General features: G+C 36.1%; 1 protein-coding gene across 3 annotated transcripts in view; it reads left to right on the top strand.

Moving 5' to 3' along the window:
- The window catches only part of MED13L (mediator complex subunit 13L), a 320,014-nt gene that overhangs the window by 40,730 nt on the left and 253,484 nt on the right, over nt 1-25,800 (top strand). The window lies entirely within an intron of this gene.

Genomic DNA, 25,800 nt, shown 5'->3' with positions numbered 1-25,800 from the left:
CCATCTTTTATTATCTCCAAACTATATTGTGTTAATCTGTGGCTGAAAGACTTCAGGTCGTGTTTGAAATGTTTTGTTACTTGATGTTTTTAATGTTTTTTTTAAAGGAAGGAGTAAAACTAACTTTAATGTATGTTCGAGGCTCTGTTCTAAAGCTTTTACATTTGCCTGAAGGATTTCCTGCCAACTTTTGCTTGACATCTTGCTAGTTTTTCTTGGCAGCCATTTTTTATCTGTGATATCTCCTGCCACAGCAGCCAGAGGGCGGTAAACCACAATGGACTAATTGAACTGTTTACTTTATGGTCCATTTGTCTGTTCAGCTCAAACCTTTATCCTGATATTTTTTAGGGTATTTGGTCTATAAATAAGAGAACCCATTGTGGGTGACATTGCTTGCTTAGCTGGGTAATCAGCAAAATCCCAGAACTTAACATTCATCTCAAAGCCTGTTCTATGTAGTTAGCAGTTAACTTAGGTAAAATTAGAGTTTCAGAACATCTGGATTCTGTTTATCAGAATTTTAAAAATAAGATGTCACCTAGAAGATAATTACAACATTTTTGTTCATTAAAATATGAAAACATATTTTTACTTTTTTTCCCATGTAGTAGAGTGGTATAAAGCTTTTTAAAAAAGTGTCTTTCTTATTTTTCATGATTGTTTCTGACTGTCATCTTCTGTTTCTCTGTATTAATCTCTTACATTTTAGCTTTTTGGTCTGCTCTTTGTTAGTGTGGTACATATCATTTTGTAATGATGTGGAAACCAAACCCAACTGCTGATTAGGCTCGTTTAGTTGATAATATAGAATAAATTTATTTATCTATGCCAACAAAGAAAATCGTCAGTGTTCTTAGAAATAGCTTATTAAATTATTTTGTTATTTTTCGTGGGCTTTGTTACTGAGTTAACAAAAAGGGGTAGGGTGTTTAAATTTTGGGATAGTTGCTTTAGATTGCATGTGTAAATTAATATCTTAAGTATTTTTTGGTAAAGAGTTAAGCAAAGATTGAATTGTTTTTAGATATTTTTAAAATTACAGAAACACTACATTTAAGTTAGAAACAGGAAAACAATCATCATATGGAGAGAACAAAGAAATAAAAATACTGAAGTCTGAAAGAGTTTTAGATGTTTTATGTGTAAGTGAAATTGGTACCATACAGTTTTTCTAATTTTCTAATTAAATGTAGTATTGTGAATATTTTCTCTTGGGAATGGTTACTTTTCTTTGGAGTTTGAAAGTGGTATAAACTGTTTATATTTTGTATTCTACTGGGAAAGTATTACAGTAATGGAATAATTATAATTTCATTGAGTGCGTCTCCTTTTTAATATGAATTTTGAGCAAGTTTTTAGATCCATTTATATGAAGTGTCCATTTTTGTAGGTAAAAGTAGTTGAAAAAGGTAATATATGGTTCAACCTAATAACAGAAAATATCTAGCCTTAATTAGAAAAATAAGTCATAAAGACAACTTCGTTTCAAGTAAGGGGAAATAGGATAGCAGTCATGAAAAACTGAAAGATACAAAGAGAATATTTTAATTGGTAGCCATACAAAGTGGAGATATTTTAGAATCTATTTCATTCTTTAATATATTTGAGTCATTTTATTTTGGGTAAAATAAATTATAGGCCGAGCATGGTGGCTCACGCCAGTTATCCCAACACTTTGGGAGGCTGAGGGGGCCCGATTGCTTGAGGCCAGGAATTTGAGACCAACCTGACCAATATGGTGAAACCCTGTCTTTACAAAAAATAAAAAAAAAAAATTAGCCAGGTGTGGTGACGTGCACCTGTAATTCCAGCTACTCGGGTGACTGAGGCTGGAGGATCGCTTAAACCCAGGAGGCCAAGGTTGCAGTGAGCAGAGATAATGCCACTGCACTCCATCCTGGGCAACAAAGTGACACCTGTCTCAAAAAATAAAATAAATAAATAGTAGCAGAATCCTGTTAGCAGGCTTTAATGTTAAGCCTGAGATTACCATTATTTGTAACATTTTTTAAATAGGGACATTTTACTGTTTCTTACATTGCTTCTTATTTATGTTATTTGGCATTTCCTGGCTGGTCACGGTGGCTCACACCTGTAATCCCTGCACTTTGGGAGGCCTAGGCAGGAGGATCACCTGAGTTTAGGAGTTGGAGACCAGCCTGGCCAACATAGTGAAACCCCCCTCTCCAGTAAAAATAAACAAAAATTAGCTGGGCATGGTGGTGGGTGCCTGTAATCCCAGCTACTGAGGAGGCTGAGACAGGACAGTCGCTGGAAACCGGGAGGCAGAGGTTACAGTGAGCTGAGGTCACGCCACAGCACTCCGCTGGGCAACACAGCAAGACTCCATCTCAATCAATCAATCAATCAATCAATCAGTCAATAGTAGCAGAATCCTGTTAGTCGGCTTAAATTAAGCATGACATTACCATTATTTAACATTTTTTAAATAGGGGCATTTTACTGTTTCTTAAATTGCTTTTTAGTTATGTTATTTGGCATTTCCCTTTGTCTTCATAGTGTACTCCAAATAGCGTACTACCAAGAAACCTCACAGTGAGATATAATACCAAAGCAACCATCTTGCATTTAAATGTATAAAGTATCCCATAAAATGAGAATAATCCTACAGGGCACACACACAAGTTAGTTTTATGATATTATACTTTTTGTTTAATTGCTTGACATATCTCTGAAATAGTCTGAGAGAAGACTATAACACATTTATAGTCTGTTCTTGTCACTTGGATAAACACTTTTGGGTGCCTGTCTGGGGAATTGTTAATGCGTGTGGTGTAGTGATTCAGAGCACGGGCTCTGGGTTGCTTGGGTTTGAATGCTTGCGTAGTCACTAGCTGTGTATTCTTGATCTAATTATTTAACTTAAACTGTGCCTCAGTTTTCTCACTGTGAATTAGGTTATGAGGTTAAGAAAAATTAAAAGTACTTAGAGCAGCATATATAGCAGTTAATCTATAATTGTAACTATTGCTGCTGCTACTGTGCAAAGACCTACAGGCTGTGAATGAATTGTGGCAAGAACACGTTACCTGGCGCTTAGGGTAGGAGTGAAATAGTCTCCCCTTTAAAAGGCTGAGTAGGTGGGTCATAGAACCTACTTATCACAGAACCTACTTATCATAGAACCTACTTATCACAGAACCAAGGATAAGACATTTGGACTTAATTTGATAGATTTTGAGGAATTAAACATTTTGATCAGGAAAGAGATATAATTAGGAAGATTAACTTAGTAACATATAGGATTAATGTGTACAGGGAAACCATAATACTGTGATTTTAAAATTCTAAATTGGAATATAAACTTAAATATTCTGTTCAGGATACTGATGTATTTAAATTAAAAATACTAATGATTATATACTATAATTCATATTAATAGTCTTTAACACTTTTATTATACCTTTGCTGTTTTGGCTTGACTAAATTCTGCATTTTAATTTAAGTTTTAGAGATTAATACAGTGTGCTGAGCGGACTTCTCCTAATCTACCAAACAAATGCCTCTTACTATTTTTTTTTTTTTTTTCCCCTTTAGATGGAGTCTTGCTCTGTTGCCCAGGCTGGAGTGCAGTGATGCAGTCTTGGCTCACTGCAGCCTCTGCCTCCCGGGTTCAAGCGATTCTCCTGCCTCAGCCTCCTGAGTAGCTGGGATTGCAGGTGTGTGCCACCACACCTGGCTAATTTTTGTATTTTTAGTAGAGATGGGTTTTCACCATGTTGGCCAGGTTGGTCTCAAACTCCCTACCTCAAGCGATCCACCTGCCTCGGCCTCCCAAAGTGCTGGGATTACAGGCGTGAGCCACCTCACCTGGCAACAAATGCTTTTTAAATAAACACAATATTCTGGCCAATTCACTGCCTTTTAGTCAGTGGTGGGAAAGACATGCAATCTGGAAAACCCAAAATAGTACAGAGAGCAAGCACAGAACTGCCAATTGCTTGCCCCAAAGCATTACACATCTCTGGTCCAGAAGGAGAAGTATCAGATTCAGCTTAGTATGTGCTTAAGAATGTTTGTTGGATCAGTTAATGAAACTTATTTTATGAGGTTCCGATGTAGTGCAGTATTGCACTCCCAGAAGATTGACTTATAATAAATTTGTGAAAGTTTTTAATGATTTGATAATGCGAGGATATTGAAGCATAGTTAAAATAAAGCATATTATTTCTGGTTTTAATTCCTAAGGGGATAAAAATAGCCAATTTTTTGGGTATATTTTCTACCACAAATATTTAGCACTAAATATGCACTGTCTACAATTTTAAAATTTGTGTTGTCTCTTTTTTTGAGTATTAGACATATAAATTAAGAATACATCTGTACAACTCTAAAAATGATCATCCCTATAACAGTATCAGAAGCCTTCTGAATTGGTTTTATTGTCAGTGCAGGGGTAGATTGGCAGTTATTAATCTTTGTTGTGAATTTAGCGACATAAATATTGCTTTTTCTATTTTTAAGAGTGCTGCCACCTGTGCCAGGAGGTGTGGGCGATTGTAAAAACATTAGACATAAGAGAGCCTGGAAAAGTGGATCTGTTTTCTGACAGTGACCACGGTGTAAGATAATTAAAGATACTAGTACTATTGTTTATTGAACTGATTGCAAGTTGGCATTTTGTAGGAGTGTAGGAAGGCTGGATTTTTTTAGTTTTATAATCTGTATCTATAGATTTCAGTCTACAATTCCAAATGGTGGGATTGATAAAACCTTTGTTTAGATAACTCCAAGCAAGAACCTAGCTTCTCCACTCCTCCTAGCTTTTTATTTTTAAATAAATATATTTACACACTTATATGCATATGCCTCTTTTTCCACCTAAACTATTTGAGGCAATTTTCAGACTTCATGGACCTTTGCCCCTAAATACTTCAGCATTTAAGTCCTATGAGAATGTGAAGCACTTTTTTACGTAACCAGAGCACTTTTGTCATGCTCAAGACATTTAATATCAATATAATTAAATTATCTAATATTTAGTCCATATTCAAATTTCCCAATTGTCCTAGCAATACCTTTTATAGTTTTCTCTCTCTCTGATCCAGAATGCAATCAGGATCACGCATTTTTAGATGGCTTGTGTCCTCTCATTTAGAATATTCCTGAAGTTGTCTTGGGGATCAATGATATTGATGTTATTTGAAGGGAGCAGTTTAGTTGTCCTGTAAAATATTCCACATTTTGAATTTATCTAATTGTTTTCTTACAATTAGAGTCAGGATAAGCATTTTTGGCAAGAATATTGAGTAGGTGATGTTGTGTACTTTCCACGGCATCACATCAGAAACACGTCATGTCAGTTTGTCTCAATATTGATGGTACTGAGCTTGATCCCTTGATTAAGGTAGTGTCTGCCAGGTTTCTCCAGTGTAAAGATATCCTTTCCTTTTGTAATTGTTAAGTAAATTTGGGATGAAACTTTGAGATTGTGTGAATATCTCTTTCCTCAAAAGAGCCTAATTTTGAGCCTGTTTAAACCAACCGAAAATTTCCGGAATCACGTGCTTTTAGAAAATCAGTTGAGATCAGATGAAGACTGCATTCTTAAGTCACAGCAGAGTTCAAGAGGAGAAGAGAATAAAAATATTGAAGATCTACCAAAGACAAATTATAATGTCACACTATGAAAATGAATAGCCCCTATTGCTTAGCATACCTAAAAAGAGAAGTGTTGACATTGACTTTTCCAAAATCATAGACAATAATGTATGTAGGAATATATTACTGTGTGTCTTAGAGTCTGTGAACTTTCAATTGATTTTTGATGGTTTCTGGTTATCCTTAACTAAATGGTAAAAATAATTTCATCAGTATTATACATGAATTTATTATCAGTTGAAATTAGAAAATTGCTTTCTGGAAAAGTAATGACTATTTTATATATAAAATTGACAGGAATAAAATTATCTTTTGTCATTCATTTTGAAAATTTCTTTCAAGGAGAAAATCTGATCTTTGACTCATTTTCACTCTGTTTTTCTATCTTTTTTTTTTAGTGGTATTAAATTTGTGAGTCATTGAAATTAATCCCTGACTGAATTGGAAAGGAATTGTATTTACAGTATTTGGATTTATTTATTTTTCAAGTATGGAATTCTGGTGATTTTGAAAACATGAATGATACCATTTTGCAGCAGCATTGTAGATTTGTAGTATTTTAGATTGGTATCACAGTGCACCTGAAAAGTAAGTTTCATTTTACTTTTTTTTGTTGTTGTTGAGACAGAGTCTCACTTTGTCGCCCAGGCTGGAGTGCAGTGGTGTGATCTTGGCTGATGGCAGCCTCTGCTTCCCTGGTTCAAGCGATTCTCCTGCCTCAGCCTCCTGAGTAGCTGGGACTATAGATGCTCGCCACCATGCCCAGCTAATTTTTTGTATTTTTTTTGAGTAGGGCTGCATGTTGGCCAGGCTGGTCTTGAACTCCTGACCTCAAGTGATCCTCCTGCCTTGGCCTCCCAAAGTGCTGGGATTACAGGTGTGAGCCACCACGCCCAGCTATTTTACCTTTCATATTTGTCATTATTTCGTGGATAATAATGAAGAATACATTTGTATTTCATGAGAAACAAGTACTTTCAGGAAAAACACATCCAGTGATAAATGGTAGCTAGGTCTAAGTAGTTTATAAAGTATACTTTTATTTTTCTTGGATCTGAATTATTCAAGTTTTGATGTAAATTTCCTGATTCTTTAAATAATTACATTACTGTTCTGTTTTTCTGTTTTATTTGAAAGAATGAGTTTGCCAAAGCTATAAAGTAGTAAGTTTTTCATTGGGTGATTATCTGAATGGTTCTAGTGCATACTTATTAAATATTAGACTTAATATATAATTATATACTTGAAAGAAAAAATAACATACTTATTAAGACTTTGGTAAATAATACATTCATATTGTAAAATTATGGTAAGATCTTAATCTCAATTCTTTCAGATGAAGAATTGAAAAAGATCTAGTGAATTAGATAAAGTTATTAAGGTAAATATGCTTGAAATTGAGAGAACAAGCTAAAGTCTAACTTTTGAGTGTAAGTAAAATCGATGTGTTACCACAGGCAACTTACTGAACCATGTAATTAGTTTTTTTCTATGAAAAATGAGACATTTATACTGAGATTGTGGTAAAATAGCATGTAAAGGGCTTATGTTCTAATGATATGAAAATTAAGCAATTGGTAAAAAAAATTATAATTTTCAGTTTGTTGGTAAGTATAGTTATTATGGCCTAATGTTTTGCATTGATATGAAATCACCTACTTATATAAAGTAAACCTGAGTAAAATCCCCTTAAATGAGATGTTAGAGTCACCATTGGAACAAATAGTGTTGAAAATTGTCTTAACACTAGATTAACTGTTATTTGGTATATTGTATTGTTTTTTAAAACGTGAGTAATTTTTATGATTAATACATTGTGACTGGTAGATAAGTGTTTAGTCTAACATTTTTAAGTGTAGCCGTGTTTGATGCTCCCCTCACCATTTGTGTATATTTTATTTCAAAAGCTTGTACTTTCATAGAAAACCTTAAGATTTAGAAGAGGTTGTTGTGGCCTGGTGTGATGGCTCATGCTTGTAATCCCAGCACTTTGGGAGGCTGAGGAGGGAGGATCGCTTGAGCCCAGAACTTTGAGACCAGCTTCAGAAACATAGTGAGATACCATCTCTGTTAAAAAAATTTTAAAAAGAGGTTGTTGAACATTAAGATGGCATAGTGATACAGGTAAAGGTTTTTTTTGTTTGCTTAGCAAAATATTTTCTTAGTTTTATTTCTTAGGGAGCCTGAGGTAAGAATCTGAATGTGGAAAATTGAAGAAAAGGTTTAAATATTGGTAGAATTTAGGGCCTAAATAATTCGAGAAAGAATTATATATTAGAACATTAAAATTGAATGGAGTAGAGCTACACATTTATAGAGAATAACACCTGCTTATAAGCAAATTCATTGCTGACGTGTATAAATGGCATTAGGTTGGTCATACTGTTTACATTATTTTATATAGAAGTTGAAATGAAAATTCCCTAAAATAAAACTAGGGTTTTCTTAGGAAAGAGGAAGTGGGGAATGGATCTTGGTGGGTCATGAACGAGTGTCCTCTTCTGCAGTGGGACCCTGTCTCTGCAGAAAAGAAAAACAGTAGTTGGGCATGGTTGGTGTTTGCCTTGTAGTTCCAGCTACTTGGGAGGCTAAGGTGGGAGGATTACTTGAGCCCAAGAGTTCAGGGTTACAGTGAACTATGATTGTGCCACTGCAGTCCAGCCTGAGTGACACAGTAAGACCCTGCCTCTAGAAAAGAAAAAAATAAAACCTGTTGTTTAGTGTAGCCACCTCATTAATGATCTTAGCAAGATCTTCTGCATAGAGAAGCTGCAGCTTCTTCATCAGCACTTGCTGCTTCTCCTTGTGCCTTTATGTAATGGAGATGTAATCTTTCCTTAATCTTCATGAACCAACCTCTGCTAGCTCCCAGGTTTGCTTCCTCATCTCTCTCCGTCTTGGTACAATTGAAGAGAGTTTGTGCCTTGTTCTGGATTAGGCTTTGCCTTAAGGGAATATGGTGGCTGGTGTGATCTTTCAGACCACCCAGACTTTCTCCATATCAACAATAAGCCTGTTTCACTTTCTTGTCATTCATGTGTTTGCTGGAGTAGCACTTGTAATTTCCTTCAAGATTTTTTTTTTTTTTTTTTTTTTTTGCATTCACAGCTTGGCTTCTTGGCTCAAAAGCACTAGCTTTCAGCCTGTCTTGGCTTTCGACATGACTTCTTCACTAAGCTTAATCATTTCTCAGTTTTGATATAAAGTAAGAGATGGGCAGTTCTTCCTTTTCACTTGAACATTTAGTGGCCATTGTAGGGTTATTAATTGGCCTAATTTTAATATTGTTTCTAGCAAATAGGCTTGAGGAGAATAAGAGAGATGGGGAAGAGCCAGTCCTGGAGCAGTCAGAACACATACAATAGTGATCAATTGGTTCAGTTTGCTGTTTTATACGGGTGTGGTTTGTGGTGCCTCTGAACAATATAATAGTAACATCAAAGATCACTGATTACAGATCCACCATAACAGATATTATAATAATGAAAATGTTTGAAATATTGCAAGAATTACCAAAATGTGACACAGACACAAGAATTGAGCACATGCTTTTTGAAAAATGGCGCTGATAGGCTTGCTCGACACAGGGTTGCTACACACCTTAAATTTGTAAAAAATGCAGCATCTGTGAAGCGAAATAATGTGAAATGCAATAAAATGAGATATTCCTATATCTTATTGAGGTAGTTGATAAGCTGGAATTACATATCTGCTATCGTTAGAGATCTTCTTTCTCCCTTATTTTTTCTTTGTAGAGATCTGTTGTCATAGCCCAGATATTGAAAAATCAGAGATAGAGAAAGAATGGGAAAACTATTGGTGAAGCAGGAGGCTACTTTTGAGTTGTTTTATGGTCTCTGGATCTGCTTAAAGTATAATAGACTAAACTGATGTATAGATCTCTCTGCTTAACTTTCTGTGAATAATTGTTTGAAAATGTAATTACAGGTGGTTTCCACTTGGTATTGTTTTATGATGGCTGAGCCATAAGTATCATTGGGCCTAAGGTTAAAAAAAATACCTTAATGGTAGAAATAACACGTAAATTTTTTTTCCTCTTAAAAAACCCAGATAGTGTAGACATCTGTGGTTTTTTTTTGAGATGGAGTCTCACTCTGTTGCCCAGGCTGGAGTATGGTGGTGCAATCTCTGCTCACTGCAACCTCCACCTCCGGAGTTCAAGCAGGTCCCCTGCCTCAGCCTCCCAAGTAGCTGGGATTAAAGGTGTGTGCCACCACACCTGGCTAATTTTTGTATTTTTACTAGAGATGGGGTTTCACCATGTTGGCCGAGCTGGTCTCGAACTTCTGACCTCAAGTGATCTGCCCTCCTGGGCCTCCTGAAGTGCTGGGATTATAGGTGTGAGCGACCGCTCCTGGCCGAAATCTGTTTTAAGTACTAGAACATCATGAAATTGGATTCTGTTGCTTTAAGCATTTCATGACTGAGCTGCTGTCTGGATGCTACCTGAAGAGATTCTCATTGAATATCATTATGGCCAGTAAGTGTTCCATAATTTTCTTTAAGCGCCATCTATGTAAATGTTTTTGAACAATTTTCCACAAGTACAGGGCCACATACCTATTTCTTATAAACCCGACGTTGATAAAATGCACTCTTTGTATAATTGGGTCTTGTTTTGATCCTGGCACTTTCATATTGGGATTTGGCAGTGAGTTCAACAGAATAAGCATTATCCTCTTGAGGCCCATCTAGGATTGAACTAAAGGGCTTCTACAATATCCACATGATCATACAATTAGTTCTCTCCCCCTCTCTTTTTTTGTGCTGTAATGGTGTAACTGAATATGAGCTAGTTGCCAGGGTGTTGTGGTAGGATAATACCCTGCAGTAAACAGTTAATCATGCAGCAGAACTGGCTTGATTTTAAAAAAAAAAGATTAAGATAAAAGATAAAGATGAAGTGGCTTTGTGTTGAAAAAGATTGTATGTATATGATGGTAAAAAGAAGGTTAGAGTGTTCATAAATCTGTTGTTAGTCTTTTCCTCATATTTATATAATGTCATATGCAAAATATTTTCCTTTTTAAAAATTACTTTTATTTTTGACTTTGCTAGTACTTGGGGGAAGTAAGACTTTTTGCTAATCTTGAAGGCTTACTTTCTGACACAAGAGAAAAAAAGTAAATATTTGTGGAAAGACTGCTTGAATAAGGGAAGTGTGAACCTATTCAACATGAGGTCTCTTCATTAAGATTGTTTTATTTTTCACAGGTAATCTTGAACTTGTTTAAATGTAAGCTGTTTTGGTGTTTGCTACTTTTAATAAGGCATGTTACTCACTTTGAAATATATTTAGTCTAAAGGAGAAAAATTTAGATACTCTCAGTTAAATTTCAGGCACTATATTTTTTAGCTTATCTTAAAAGTAGCCTAGTAGATATTTATAATGAAAAGGTTGCCTGCCTTGGCATCCTTGGACAAATTACATACAACTCTGATTGTTTAGGGAGGTAATAGCATTTGTTGACAATAACTCCTATTTTGGAAACATTTCTCATGCCATTTATTGGTTTCATGAAGAGTATAACAAAGGAGCTCTTGATTTGGGTAGCAGAGGTGGCTGGGAGCAGTTATCCTCACCGCTATGGTAAAGGCTTTATTAACTAGAACTCAGAGCCCTGAAACAGATTTAAAAGTACCCCCTCATCCCCAGTAAGCATATATCATTTTGTGAAAAAAAGGTTAAATGACTTAAATATAGCAATATCAGTGATTAGTCCCAATATACACAGATATCTATTTGATTCCCAGTATGGTTGAGACAATGTGCTAACTTAGCACATAGCAAAAACACTTTAATGGGATGTCCTGGGGCCAGTACTGATTCAGCTCAGTTGCCCACACATTTAGAATTATAGTATTATGTCATAACAATCAAATGGTGTACGAGAGGATGCTTTAAAAGCACTCTTCAAGCTTTATACATGTAAGGTGTGCTGGGCTTGGTGGCTCACGCCTGTAATCTCAGCACTTCCGGAGGCCGAGGTGGGAGGATCGCTTGAGGCCAGAGTATCACTTGAGCCCAGGTATTGGAGACCAGCCTGGGCAACATGGTGAAGCCTTATCTCTACAAAAAATAAAAAAATTAGCTGGGCATAGTGGTGTGTGCCTGCAGTCCCAGCTATTTGGGAGGCTGACGTGGGAGGATCAGCTAGGCTTTGGAGGTCAAGGCTGCAGTGAGCCAAGATTGTGCCACTGCACTCCAGCCTGGGTGACAGATTGAGACCCTGTCTCAAAAACAAAACAAAACAATAACAACAACAAACAAGAAACCCCAAACGGTGAGGTGTTACCATTGTTAAATGATCTCTTATATTTAGAATTACCACCATTTATTTGAGCCTATATTATTTTAGGTGCTATGTAGAATACAGAAATGAATTGGAAACATTTTTGCATTTCAGGAGCTCAGAACCTAGTAGAAGAGATAACATATACACACAGAGCATTGTTAAAGGGTAGAAAGTAAAGTCTCCTATGTGGGGCCCATGGTATTACTGGAGTTTTATGTAAGAGGCTGAGCCTTGAGGACGAGTTGATTTTTGGGCATAATAACCTTAAAGGGTAGATAGAATTTGGATATATGGCTATGTCAAGCCAAGCATGTGCGTGTAACTGCACATTCAAGGGTCTAGAGTAGGGAAGTTTGCGATGTGTATTGGGGAAGAGTTAAAGATGAGAAATTGATTGAAAATGAACATTTGGGCCTGTTGGAGCTTAAACACTAGGCTAAGTAGTTTGGGCTTCATAGGTAGTTGGGATCTTAGAGGGTTTTTGAATAGGACTTAGATAGAAGCTCCCAGCAGATTATAAACTGTATGGGGGTAGGACCTGCATCTGACTTTTGCCCATCATTGTAATTCCAGGACCATCGTAATGCCTGGTACATGTGCTCGCTTTGGCAGCACATATACTAAAATTGGAACATAATTTCTGGTACATATTTGTTGAATAAGCCAGTGAGCAGATTTAATGAATGTAATAGAAGTTTGTGTAAAGATTATCAGTCTAGCACCATCGCATGCTAGGAAGACTTCCTGGTGTCCTGGAACACATAGGAAAACATGATGACAGGATGTTGTTATAGGATATTGTTTTAAGGAGAGATGTGGCCACATTTGAAAGATTTTCTTGATGCATTGAATTCTTAACTGCATTTTGAAAAAACAGTGATATAATTTTCTTCTCTTTTTGCACTATCTTATTTTTTATTTTATTTTTGAGATGGAGTTTTGCTTTTGTCGCCCAGGCTGGAGTGCAATGGTGTGATCTCTGCTCACTGCAACCTCCACCTCCTGGGTTCAGGTGATTCTCCTGCCTCAGCCTCCTGAGCCACTGGGACTACAGGCACGTACCACCATGCTCGGCTAATTTTATATTTTTAGTAAAGACGGGGTTTCACCATGTTCGGCTGGTTCTGAACTCCTGAACCTCAAGGTGATCTGCCTAACCCGGCCTCCCAAAGTGCTGGGATTACAAGCGTGAGCCATTGCACTGGGCCTGCAGTATCTTATTTTATAGTCTGTAGTTGAATTTTTTAAATGGAAATTTAAAAGGTTTTTTTAAAATTGAATAATCTTCATATTTTTTTTTAGTATTGTAGATAGCAAGTAGTTTGAGCATTTGACCAAAATCATATTTTGTAATTGTCCCATAGAACAGATGGCTGTGGAAGAGCACTGTTTATTAGGTTAAAGTGCTTAATAATATTTGTGTGTCAGAATCCTTATAAATACATTAACTTATAAATACATCATGGATTGAATGACGTTGACTGTCTTATGTAAGTTATAAATTGCCAGTCCAACACTGGAGTTGGTATTTGCTGCATGGCAATGACAAGTAATATGGCTTAGCTGAGGCTGTCTCTGAGAAAGTCCTGAATGTTTTACTGTAGAATCAAATTGACAATAGCTTTCATTGAGCTTTCTATCTTTCACTCTGGATCCTGAGTTAATTACTAGCTTCTGTAAGTGTTGTGGCAACAGACTACATGATAAAATGAGATTGTACGATTTAGGCAAACATTTTCAATGAAATCTCTAATAGTTTTTAGTGTCAGTGTACATATTTTGTCCAGTTGTTTATCAAAATAGCCTTTGGGTTGCATCTCCTTTCTAAATATTTAAGATAGCAAGTTAGTAGATTGCAAGTTGTATGATTTTAAAGTGGCATTTTTCAAAGATTGTTAACAAGGTACATGTTAAACAAGGTACATCTCCTCCAACGATGCTTGCAAACACACTCACACACATACCTGGAGTTGCTTGAATTCCCTATATTAGTTGAAGTTTTGGTTTGGCAACACCTGAAATGCCACCATGTTTCCTGGAAGATGCTCAAAGAGTATTCGTATCATTAGTGAGTCAGACTTTCTTGGCCAGGAGCCATCTCTCATTCTATTTTTCTGTTTGTGAACATAGCTCAGCTGGCATTATAGCATAGGTCATGGATTTTGGATTACTCCCTTTTATTCACCCTCACATATCCAAAATGGAACAGAGGCCGGGAAGAAACAAATCTATCATTCTTTTGTTATCCTTCACCTATGGAGAGGTAGAGGTCATAAGATTGAGTGTAGAAAGTAAAAATAAGGAATGGAGTGTTCATACAATGCCACTTCTGTGACATGTCATTGCAGACAAGACATTTAAATTTGCTTGTCTTCATTCTTGTCTGTACTATGGAAATTATGTCTTTATTTTATGGTACAATATGAAGTGAATATGAAAAGCAGCTAGATTTAACTGTTGTGTAAATGCATTTTATAGCCGTATATTTTTAAATGAACTCTCCTGTCAGAATATTAAAATCTTCATGATTTTAGATGCTAAATAAGGATATAATTTTGCTTTTCATAGTTTTGGCCATACTTTCTACCTGTATAAAATTTGAGTTGTTTTCCACCTAGCATTGTCAATATAGTCTTAGTTAAATTATATATGGGCATTGGATGTTTTAAAATGTGGTCTTTTATAACTACTTTCTGTCTTTGGCTGTGCAAGAATGATTATAATATTTATGCCCTTGCTCCTTATGGGGATTTGAATAAAAAATAAATTTTCATATTATTTTAAATAGGGATTGTGATCTAATCCCTTGAAAATTAGTTTGATGTCTCTTAATTATCGGTTGATCAGAGTGTTTTTAAACTTTTTATTAGTATCACATAGAATAAGCAAGAGTATTTGATTAACAAAGATTATTGTTCCAGATTCATGCTGCATGATATATAATAAACCTATTTCCTTTTCCACATTTGATTTTTTGTTTATAGAATAATTTTTATTTGTGCTTGTTGTGCCTAATTTTATAGTACCAATAAACTAGGAATGAATGAAGGTTCGAAAGAATTATATATTGAAAATTGGGAACCAGAAAATAATCAAATATTTATGGTTAGTTCATAGGTACTAGGCATTGTGGTAGGTGCTTGGTAATCAATCTTGCAATGTAAAGTAGTTTTGGATTTATTCTTTCTTTCAGAATATTAACTTGAATGATTTTCAGGGAAAATTTTGATACTACTGATTTTTTTTTTTTTTTAAGACAGGGTCTTACCCTGTCACCCAAGCTGTAGTGCAGTGGCGTGATCATGGCTCACTGCAGGCTAGACTTCCTGGCTTAGGTGATCCTCCCACCTCAGCCTCGTGGGTAGCTGAGACTATAGGCATGTACCACCACACATTGCCAATTTTTGTATTTTTTATAGAGATGGGGTTTCACTGTGTTGTCCAGGTTGGTCTTGAACTCCTGGGCTCAAGCCATCCACCTGCCTCAGCCTCCCAAAGGGTTGGGATTACACACATGAGCCACCACTCCCGGCTGCTAATTTGTTTTTATACTTTCTTTTGTGTTTATTAAACTCACTTTTATTTAGTATGTAGGATAGAGTTAGTAGTTATCAAATAAGTGGCAGCTTTTACCATATCGAGATTGTTAATTTAACCTAGTTGAACACTAGAGGGACTTCAAACTAATCACTGAAGTTTGAGTTCAGTAGTATATTTAGTAGTATATGCTTTGTTTAAAAGTGCAGAACCACACAATTTTTCCCCCAACTCTGTGGTTTTCATAAGACTAAGTATTATGCCTAAAATTTTACCTGGTAACTTATTTGGTTAATTAATTCTCAGGTTAATAGACCATATATAAAATGTAACCTCTGCCAATATAGGTATATCAAAGCAAAAAACTTTTCTTTATGGCCCCTTTATTTTCAGACAGAGTCTCGCTCTGTTGCCTAGGCTGGAGTGCAGTGGCACAGTCTCGGCTCAGTGCAGCCTCCGCCTCCTGGGATCAAGTGGTTCTCCTGCCTCAGCCTCCCAAGTAGCTGGGATTACAAATGCGCACCACCATGCCTGGCAAATTTTTGTATTTTTAGTAGAGATGGGGTTTCGCCTTAATGGCGAGGCTGGTCTTGAACTTCTGAACTCAAGTGATCTGCCTGCCTCGGCCTCCCAAAGTGTTGGGATTATAGGCATGAGCCACCACGTCTGGCCCTATGTCCTCTTTTAAAATCCAGCATGTGTATTTTGATGGTCTTAGAGAAGTGGGAATCTGGAAGTTGGCTATGTAAATAATAGTTTTCTCTTGGAAATCTCTGAGTAAGGCAATAGAGTTTAGAAGAAGTAAATATTAATTTAAATAGTAATTCAGATTATTGTTTTATGGAGATTTTAATTGATCCCATGATTATTTGGTATGTTTTGTGAAAAGATTAGTTTATAACGCCATTAACAGCTTGAGCTAGTCTGTTACAGCTTTAGTTCATTTAGGCAGTGTTACACATAGTTTTGCTATATTTCATTTTAAAAACTGGTAGGCCGGGCACAGTGGCTCACACCTGTAATCCCAGCACTTTGGGAGGCCGAGGCGCGTGGATCACGAGGTCAGGAGTTCAAGACCAGCCTGGCCAAGATGGTGAAACCCTGTCTCTACCAAAAATACAAAAATTAGCTGGGCATGGTGGTGCGCACCTGTAATCTCAGCTACTCGGGAGGCTGAGGCAGAGAATTGCTTGAACCCAGGAGGCAGAGGTTACAGTGAGCCGAGATCATGCCACTGCACTCCAGCCTGGGCAACAGAGTGAGACTCCATCTCAAAAAACAAAACAAAATAAAACAAAAAAACTGGCAGTTGAACTTATTTGGTAAGAACTTCTTTAAAAATGGCTTTTGGCATTAAAAGCTTGAATACTTTCTAAATAGGACTTTGGTTCAATTTTGACATTTTACCCTCAAAATAATTTGGTTGGGAAGTGCTGTATATTTTAAATTTCAAACAATTAATCTGTGTACAATAAATGAATGCTTCGAAAGTTAGGTTTGATGGTGATCCAGGGATTTTAATGTCCACATTGTGGACATAAAACAGTGAATTAATCTTTATATTCACATCTCTTTGTAAAGAAATCTTAAAAATTACTTAAGATTAATAAAATTAATGAATTGAGTATAGATGTCTACATTTTCTTCAGAAATAAATTTATTTATTTTTATATTTGTAATGCTGATCTAGCTTTAGTTAAAATACTGAAACACTGGTGAAAATAGGCATCTGCCTATCTTTACCTTTAACAGTATGCTAATTAGATTTTTTAAGATGTGGAAATATATACTAATAACATGAATATAATTTAAATTCTTTATATTTACAAGTATTCCTCTTTATTTCACTTTCCTTAATTAGATGTTCATAAAATTCACTATATAAGTTAAGAATAAGTCCAGTTATGTACAGAAAAATAAAATTTAAAAAGCTTGTCTCTTTATTATTGACATTCTATCAGCTTCCAAAATTTTTTGAAGTGACTAGAATGATGTATGTAATTGGCTATTTTACCTTGACACTTTTCATTCTAACTTGTAAGAATTTCGGTATAGGCCGGGCGTGGTGGCTCACACCTGTAATCCCAGCACTTTGGGAGGCCAAGGTGGGTGGATTACTTGAGGTCAGGAGTTTGAGACCAGCCTGGGCAATATGGCGAAATCCTGTCTCTACAAAAATACAAAAAAAATTAGCCAGGTGTGGTGGCACATGCCTGTAATTCCAGCTGCTGGGGTGGCTCAGGCTGGAGGATCACTTGAGACTGGGAGGCAGAGGCTGAAGCCGAGATTGCATCACTGCACTCCAGCCTGGGCGATGAAGCAAGACCTTGTCTCCAAAAAAAAAAAAAAAAAAATTTCCTGCTTGCCTTAAATTGCCTTAAATGCTTCGCTTAATGCTGATAAGACCTCCTGTTAAATTACAGATTTTGTGTTGGGTTATTTGAAGAAGAAATTTGAAAATGGAGAGAGCCATTTACAACTTCTTTATCTTTTTCTGAAAAGTTTGATGTTAGTGTCAAAAAAAAAAAAAAAAAAAATGCTGGTTAAAACTTTTCCCTGAAGACTGAAGTTCTGGAGAATGCCAGAAAGTACATAGAGTACTGAACTGTGAGTCTCAGAGGTAGGGTGAAGGGATGTTAGGTATAAAGAGCATGTTTTTGTTGTAAATGTTGGCTGGTTGACATAATTATAATTGTTGGCATTGCAGGAATCTTTGAGTGTCTGTTGTTTTGAACAGAGTTAAAAACTGACCTTGACTTTGTTATATTTAGAAGGAGTGGGCAGTAATTGCCAGTGTGTTAAATATTAGATTTGAAGGTTATTGGATATTCTTGAGAGGTATAAAAAATCCTATTTTATTATTTTGTATTCTATGTTTTGGCTTTTGCAGAAAGTATTATACGAAGTAAACTTGATCATTGAATGCCTCTGGGTTAAAAAAATTACATACTTTGGAAAATGACTTGACAAAAGTTTAATTAGAGAAAGGCTGATTAGATAGTTATGCTGTTGAATCTCTTATACTTGGAGGAGGAGGGGAAGTGTATAATTCAATTCAACAAGCATGTGTTGAGTGCTAGACAACTATGTTGTGTGCTGGGAAAGACATGGTTAGTTACTTCCAGGAGACTGAGGTATATAACTAGTTGCTCATTTTTTCCAGAAACTTAATTAATGCATTTTGAATTTAAGGCACCTTATTTTGGTATAATTCTCAGGATGCTTATGAGGTTCTAGTGGGTTCTCTTTACTCTTGCTGTGTGTTTTTGTTTATTTAATCATCAGATAGTACTACACTTCAAATAAGGGCCAGGTAATGTGTAATCATCAGATAGTACTACACTTCAAATAAGGGCCAGGTAATGTGTTAGGTATTGGGCATTCACTGTTGAACTGTGTCACTCAGTTCTTCATCTCACAGAGTTTATCCTTTAATGGGGCAATTAGGTAAGTAAGCAGGAAGGTACAATACAGTGTGATAAAAGCTGTGATAGGGGAAGTACTTCTCCTCTGTTCATGTTTTTGCCTCTTCAAAGTTCTTGTTCCTGCTGCAACATCAGCAGTTTGTTTCTCTTGTTTAAAATGTTTAGGCAATTTTTTTGACTTTTGTAAGAGGTCATCATTTTGGGATGATGCAAAGATGAACCGACATGAACTGTTTTTGTGGGTGTGGGAGGAGACGGACAGGACTTTTACTAATCTTGTTTGAAACTCAAAGGGATGTAGTTATGGCTCAAGACAGCCAAATTTGCAGGTCTGAAATATAGTTTTTTTAAAAAATGTGGTTAGTCATTTATCTCTGCCAGCTTCCCAAGATTAAGTTTTGCCATGTTGCACCCTTGAATATCACCAGATAGCTGCTTATAAAAAACTTGACTTTGCTCACTTTGGGCTCCTGTTTCATTCCCTCATAGGTTGTTATCTTCATCAACGTGGGTGGGTGCTCAAGCACCCTCTTGGTCATGCTCATGTGTCATGCTGCCTGTCTTTCCTGGGTAGAGGTAACTGTCACAGGAGAGAGCACACGTTCCAGCACAATTGGGTTAGGGTCTTCAGTTGATATTCTATCAAGGTAAAGAGAAAGACTTCCTAAATTATCACCAAAGCATTAAAAAAGTCAAAGTATTCAGCAGAACATAAAAAAAAGTCAAAGTATTAAAATTTTTTCTTTCTTGAGGACAACAGTAGATTTTTGCTTAAAGTTTTCTGTCCTTAATAACTTTGCTGCCATATATTACTGTGGGGTATTTTTATACATTGATATGGGATTTTCTTGCTAGTTAGATACATCTTTGTTGGAGATTTTCAGTGTCAAATCAAATACAATAATGTATTAGTCTTTGCTGCAGTAACTAGTTTTCAAACCACCAAATTTCTCTTGAGGAGCTGAATTCCCTATATTGAATACAATGTTTGTGAATGTGGTACACGAGAAAGTGGATTTAATTTCCTGCATGGCTTTATGCTTCTTACATTGATCAGTAAAGTGACCTTTCACAGTTTTCCCCCAGCAGTCAGTACATGTTTAAACTAAACTTGGTGTTCTCTGTGAGCAGCCGTCACTTTGGTTTTCACTTTTTCCAACCACTGTTGGACCTTTGTTTACATTTCTTCCAGAAGCATCTCTGTCCCCTTCTTTCTTGAGGCAAGCATTGATTCTTGAAGGTTTAGATGCTAGTAGGAGTGATGACTGTCAGAAACAAGATGTACTACACTTGTAGTAGGCACAGTAATAGAGCTACAGATAAAGTCCTCTGGGAATTGGGAAGAGTAGAGGTGACCTATAGATACCAGGATTAAGCAAGTCTTATGGAGGAAGTAGCAGTAAAAATAATGCTTCAGGCCAGGTGTGGTGGCTCGTGCCTGTAATCCCAGCACTCTGGGAGGCCAAGGCTGGAGGATCAGTTGAACCCAGGAGTTTGAGAGCCTGGGCAACACAGTGAGACCCCGTCTCTAAATAAATAAATAAAGCTTCAGAGAGTAAATTAGGACATGTGGGTTTCAGGGGCAGAAGAGAGGAAAGATAGCTTAGTAAAAGCATCACAAGAGCAGAGACACAGTGGACAAGTATAGATCATAGCTAGAATTTCAGCTTGTCTGTCGAGAGGTTGTAATAAAGAGAAGAGGAAGAAAAAAGTTTGAAAGGTAATTTAAATCAGATCATGGGAGACCTTGAATACTGGGTTAATACATTACCACCATTCAGTAGGCCATTAGTGGATCTCTTGAGAGTCTTGAGAAGAGAATTAGGTGAACAGTTGGGAGGTTTAATCTGGGCTACAATATGTTAAGTAAATTGGAGCTGGGACATTGATGGTAAGGAGAGTATTAAGAGGTGGTTCCATCATTCTTGGGAAGATGCAGTGAGGACCATTAAATTGGTGTTTTGTGTATTTTTAATCACATCTGGTGTTTTGATCCTTAAATATTGCACTTTTGTGTGAAAGGAGAGCTTTAATTTATTGGTATTAAAATTAATCAACTTCAGTGTAGGGAAAGGGGCTTGGCTTCATTTTATCTGTTAAACATGCATTGAACAATTACTCTTTCCTAGATACTGTGCTAGGCATTATGGATGTTGAAGTAAGGAAGATACGATCCCAGCACTTTAGGTTTTTGTATTTTAGCACAATAGGAGATATTGAATTGGAATCTTAGTAACTCCTTGTGTTCAGAGTTTATAAGATATCAGCTATAAGAGAGGCAGGTTAAGAGGATGTTTGATGCTGGAAAGATAGATAGGAACCACACTGTGTAACACTTCTTTGGCTTAATTCCTTAGACAATAGACAAAGCCTTTGAAGGTTCTATGGAATATGTAGTAACAGATTCTCCAAGACTTCTGAGAAAAATAGGATGTAATATGATTTTGTCACTTGCGAAGGAAGCAAGGAATGTTCACTTAGAGGAATAGAAGAAGTACTGATTGTCATTTAGACTACTTCATTTGTGGGTGAAAAAGCACAAAGATCATATTATGTTACGCTGGGTTATTGATAGTAACTAAAGCAAAAATAAGATATTTTAGACTGCCACTTCCAAAAAACAAACGTCTTTTTTGGAACATTTAAAAGGAATTAACCTGCTAGTTTAATTTATGCATATATAATGATATCTTTTGGAATTATAATGCAGATTTTGATAATTTGTAAATTTAAGGGTGCCCTGAACATTAGGATATATTAGTTGATAGTAGTGATGTGAGTCCAGATTGATAGGCTTACATTCTTAAATAGGGTGGCCTGAATTTATCAGTCCAATAAAAGTGCATGTCTGTGAGGCAACAAAGATTATTATGTTTGAGAATTTTTTTTTGGCGATAAAATAGTGCAGAACTAACCAAATACATTTATTGACTATATGATAGAAATTGCAGTGAGTTTAGGTAGAAGGTTTTTAGTTACAATGTGAACTGTACTGTTTTTTTGCTTCTGAGCATGTTGAGTGAAGTGATTTTGAGCCAGTCATTCTTACCCCTGTCTGAATTGTTTAAAGGAGATCAAGAGAAAAAAAAGCTATTATTAAAAAATTATATTTTCCTTAGACAATATTGCTGGTGAATAGTGGGAAATTTTGGTATTACATATATTTCATCCAAATTTAGGATGAATATATAAATATAGTATTAAAATTTTGATTTTGTGTTTGATTAGGTTCTTGGTTTATATTTTGAAAATATTCGATTCAGCCTTTGAAATAGGTGTTCTGAAGCTTTTTTTTAAACCTTTTTGTCTAAGGGAAGAGAGAAGGTTTCTTAGAAAAGAATTCCAGTTTCACTGAATGGCTCTTGACTTCAAGGACTGAGTTACTGCATAACAAGATGAGTCAGATGGTCCAAGAAGCAGTTTACAGTTTTTGTTACCATGACTACAACATATTGGTAGAAGAATATTATATTTTATAGTTATTGTTTAACCCAAGTTGTCGATGAAAAAGTGAAAAGTTTTAGAACTTTGTATCCAGTGGATTTATTTATATTACTAATGAATCCTAATTTACTGTGACTTTTTTTTTTTTTTTTTTTAAGTGAAAGCAAAGCAAGTTTATTAGAGCAGCAGAGTACAGGAAAATGGCTGCACCATAGACAGAGCAGGGCTACCCCATAGGCAGAGTAGCTGTGACTTAAGTTGTACTTTTAAAGATACTTCACAGTTTTTCAAGGGGTGCGTGTGTGTTTGTGTGTGTTTTAAGGGAAATCTATACAAGATGGATGTAACACTGTGTTTGCTAGGTATGAACTTTAAATTCTGGGCTGATGAGCAAAGATTTCAGAAAGCATTTCTCAGCTTTTTCTAACTGGTAGCTGAATAATTCTCTATAAGGATATTATACCCCTTGAAATAAAAGGATTCCATATTTGGTAGTGATCAGTATGTGTAGGTAAATTAGAAGCCTCAGATAGGAATTTGGGATAATGAATTACAAAGTGGTAAAAATAAGAAAGAGCTTTTGCTGGATGCAGTGGCTCACGCCTGTAATCCCAGCACTTTGGGAGTCCGAGGTGGGTGGATCACCTGAGGTCAGGAGTTTGAGACCAGCCTGACCAACATAATGAAACCCTGTCTCTACTAAAAATACAAAATTAGCCGGGCATGGTGGCTCATGCCTGTTGCAATCCCAGCTACTTGGGAGGCTGAGGCAGGAGAATCGCCTGAACCTGGGGGCAGAGGTTGCAGTGAGCTGAGATTGTGCCATTGCACTCCAGCATGGGCAACAAGAGCAAAACTCCGTCTCAAAAAACAAACAAACAAACAGAAAACAAACTTTTGCACTCCAGAAGAAACTTGCAAATAATTTTAGTAGTATTATTTTTTACTTCGAAACATTTGCCCTTCCATGCTTGCCTTTGTCTTTGATTTGCAAGCAGTTTATGCAGCTGGGAGATCCCTCCTTCCTTCTTGTTTTCCCTCCCTCCCCTCTTTCTTGTCCACCTTGTTTCCCCACTCCTTCCCATTCCCTCCTTCCCTGTGAAAGAGAATTGGTGGAGAAGGAAACCTTGGTTTATTGGAAGAGTGTGGGAGATGAAGTTTAAATTGTAAAAGTTCATCAAGCCGTGCAAATTGGGAGCAGTAGACTTTATGCTTCGTTTATAAGTGGCTTTTCTTTGAGCATAAGACTTTTTAGATGCTAGTAGTGAGACTGTAATTGACAGTAGTAGTTTTTTTTCTTTTTAGGCTAGCCATCTGATTGCATAGCAGCATCACAGAAGATAGTCTGCCTGATCTAATGGCAGCATGTCAAGGAGTTACCTTGAGCATAACTCTCCACTTTCTTTTTAGTTTCAAAAGATGATTAATATATATTGTAATTCTCTCTGTGTCATTTCTGTTGTAGTTTTGTTGTCAGTAAGGACTATGTATTTTAAGCCCGTTGTTTTATATAATTTGATTATTAAGGGTGAACTTATTTGATTTTGTTTTCTATACATGTGTTTTACTCAGAATGTAGGTTAAAGTTTTGTTGTTTTGTTATGTGAGCTGCAGGAGATTAACTTTTAATACCGTATTAGGTTGAAGAAGCATATTTTATTTAACTTGCTCCATATGTGCTGTATTTATGGAATAATTTTAACTATCTGTAATTGTTTGGGCTTAAAAAAATCTTTCTAGTAGAAGGGGTTGTTTATAAGGTAGTGTCATAGTATACTCAGCTGAAAATAAAATTGTGGGATTGAATTCTCTGATGCTCAGAAGATTTATTGATTTCATGTGAGAAAGGCTGTTATTCTTGAGTTACTTTTATTCAAGTAGGAAAATAATAATACTATCAAGCCTTACCATTTATTAAAATTAACTTAATTATCATTTTTAATAGTTAACAACTTAATCTCATGCGTTTGTTTCTAAGAGGATATTATACACTAACTTAAAATTTTAATTACAAAGGTATACAGTGAAACTGTGACTTTTAAGTGAAATGACATATAGCAGGTTCTCGAATAATGTCCTTTCCTTCAATGTTGTTCTGTTGTAACATCGATGCGGAAGAAAACCTGATTTTGTTATATGTTATTTCACTTAAAGTTGCAGTTTTCAAAAACCTATCAACAGTATTAAGTGAGGACTTACTGTAATATGATTATTTGGTGGATTTGGTTTTCTCAGAAAAAAATGTGATATATGTAGTTTAATAACTATTTCAAAATGTTTTTTTCATTATTTCAACTTATTTTAATAGTTATTTATTGAACTACAGTGCTATATGCCTACTCTCATGTTGCTTTACAGCCTTAGTAATATGTCACAATGCTATTAGAAAGTGCTACCCAGCAGAGACATATCTAACAAAAGTGTTAAATGGAATGGGATCGAGGATTTAAATGATACAGGCAGGAGTATATTTGAGAAGTGGACAGCTTTACAAATGTAGAGAGAGGTGTTTGGGACTTGTGATGAGTAGTTGCTTTTATTTGTAAGGAAATTTAAGCAAAATCTTTGAACTTTCTAGGTTTATTTTTCCACCTTTTTTTGTCATTTACATTTATCTTGCATATTATAAAAATTATTTCTGACTCCCAAATTCAGCTGCCCTAAAGTATAAACCAGGCAGTTTCAGGATATATCTTCTAGTATTTAGGAGCCTTGTAGGCCGATACTTAGTTTAGAAATGCCCTTGAAGAAAGGTTTGCGTTGTTTTGTTTTCTCTTGAGTTCAGGCCCCTCTGAGGCAGAATCAGCCACCTTTTTGTCTTAAAGGTACATTTTTTTTTTTTTTTTTTGGTCAGCAAAACTGCCTTCAGTAATAAAATATCAGGGACTTTGAAGTTGCAGTATTCAGTATGGTAGCCACTTATCACATGTGGCTATTTAAGTTAATTAAAATTAAATAAAATGAAAAATTCAGATCCCTGGTGTCAGAACACATTTCAGGTGCTCGGTAGCTACATATGACTGGAGGCTGCCTTGTTGGACAGTGCTGGTCTAGGTTTCAGCAATGGTTGGAAAGGTCTGAAAGGCCATTTTGGGCACCATCGTAAGGAAAGGGACTAAAGGTCTTCTAACAGAAGATCATTGAGCAGAAGTGCAGTGGGAAGTTTTCTTTTGGCTAGTGGCATAATTAGAGTGTCACAAAGTTTCCCTAGATCTCTTTGTAGTCCTTTCCTCCTCCTTCGTCTCCTTTCTTCCTTTTTGATATGGTGGTGAATTTATTCATTGTGGTTGGAAACTAGTTTTGTTCCTTTTTGCAGGCTTTTCAAGTTGATAGCTTCAGGTGGTGAACCACGAGAGTGCTTTTCAGCGTCTCCTGGTGAGCTTTCATTTATAAATGCTGCTCCACTTTCATTAGCTTTGTTTAGAAGTTTCTTTATTCATTATCATGCCAGT

The sequence above is a fragment of the Pongo pygmaeus genome, chromosome 10, assembly GCF_028885625.2.
Source record: "Pongo pygmaeus isolate AG05252 chromosome 10, NHGRI_mPonPyg2-v2.0_pri, whole genome shotgun sequence".
Classification (NCBI taxonomy): domain Eukaryota; kingdom Metazoa; phylum Chordata; class Mammalia; order Primates; family Hominidae; genus Pongo; species Pongo pygmaeus.
This window is presented reverse-complemented; position numbering and strand designations above follow the sequence as displayed.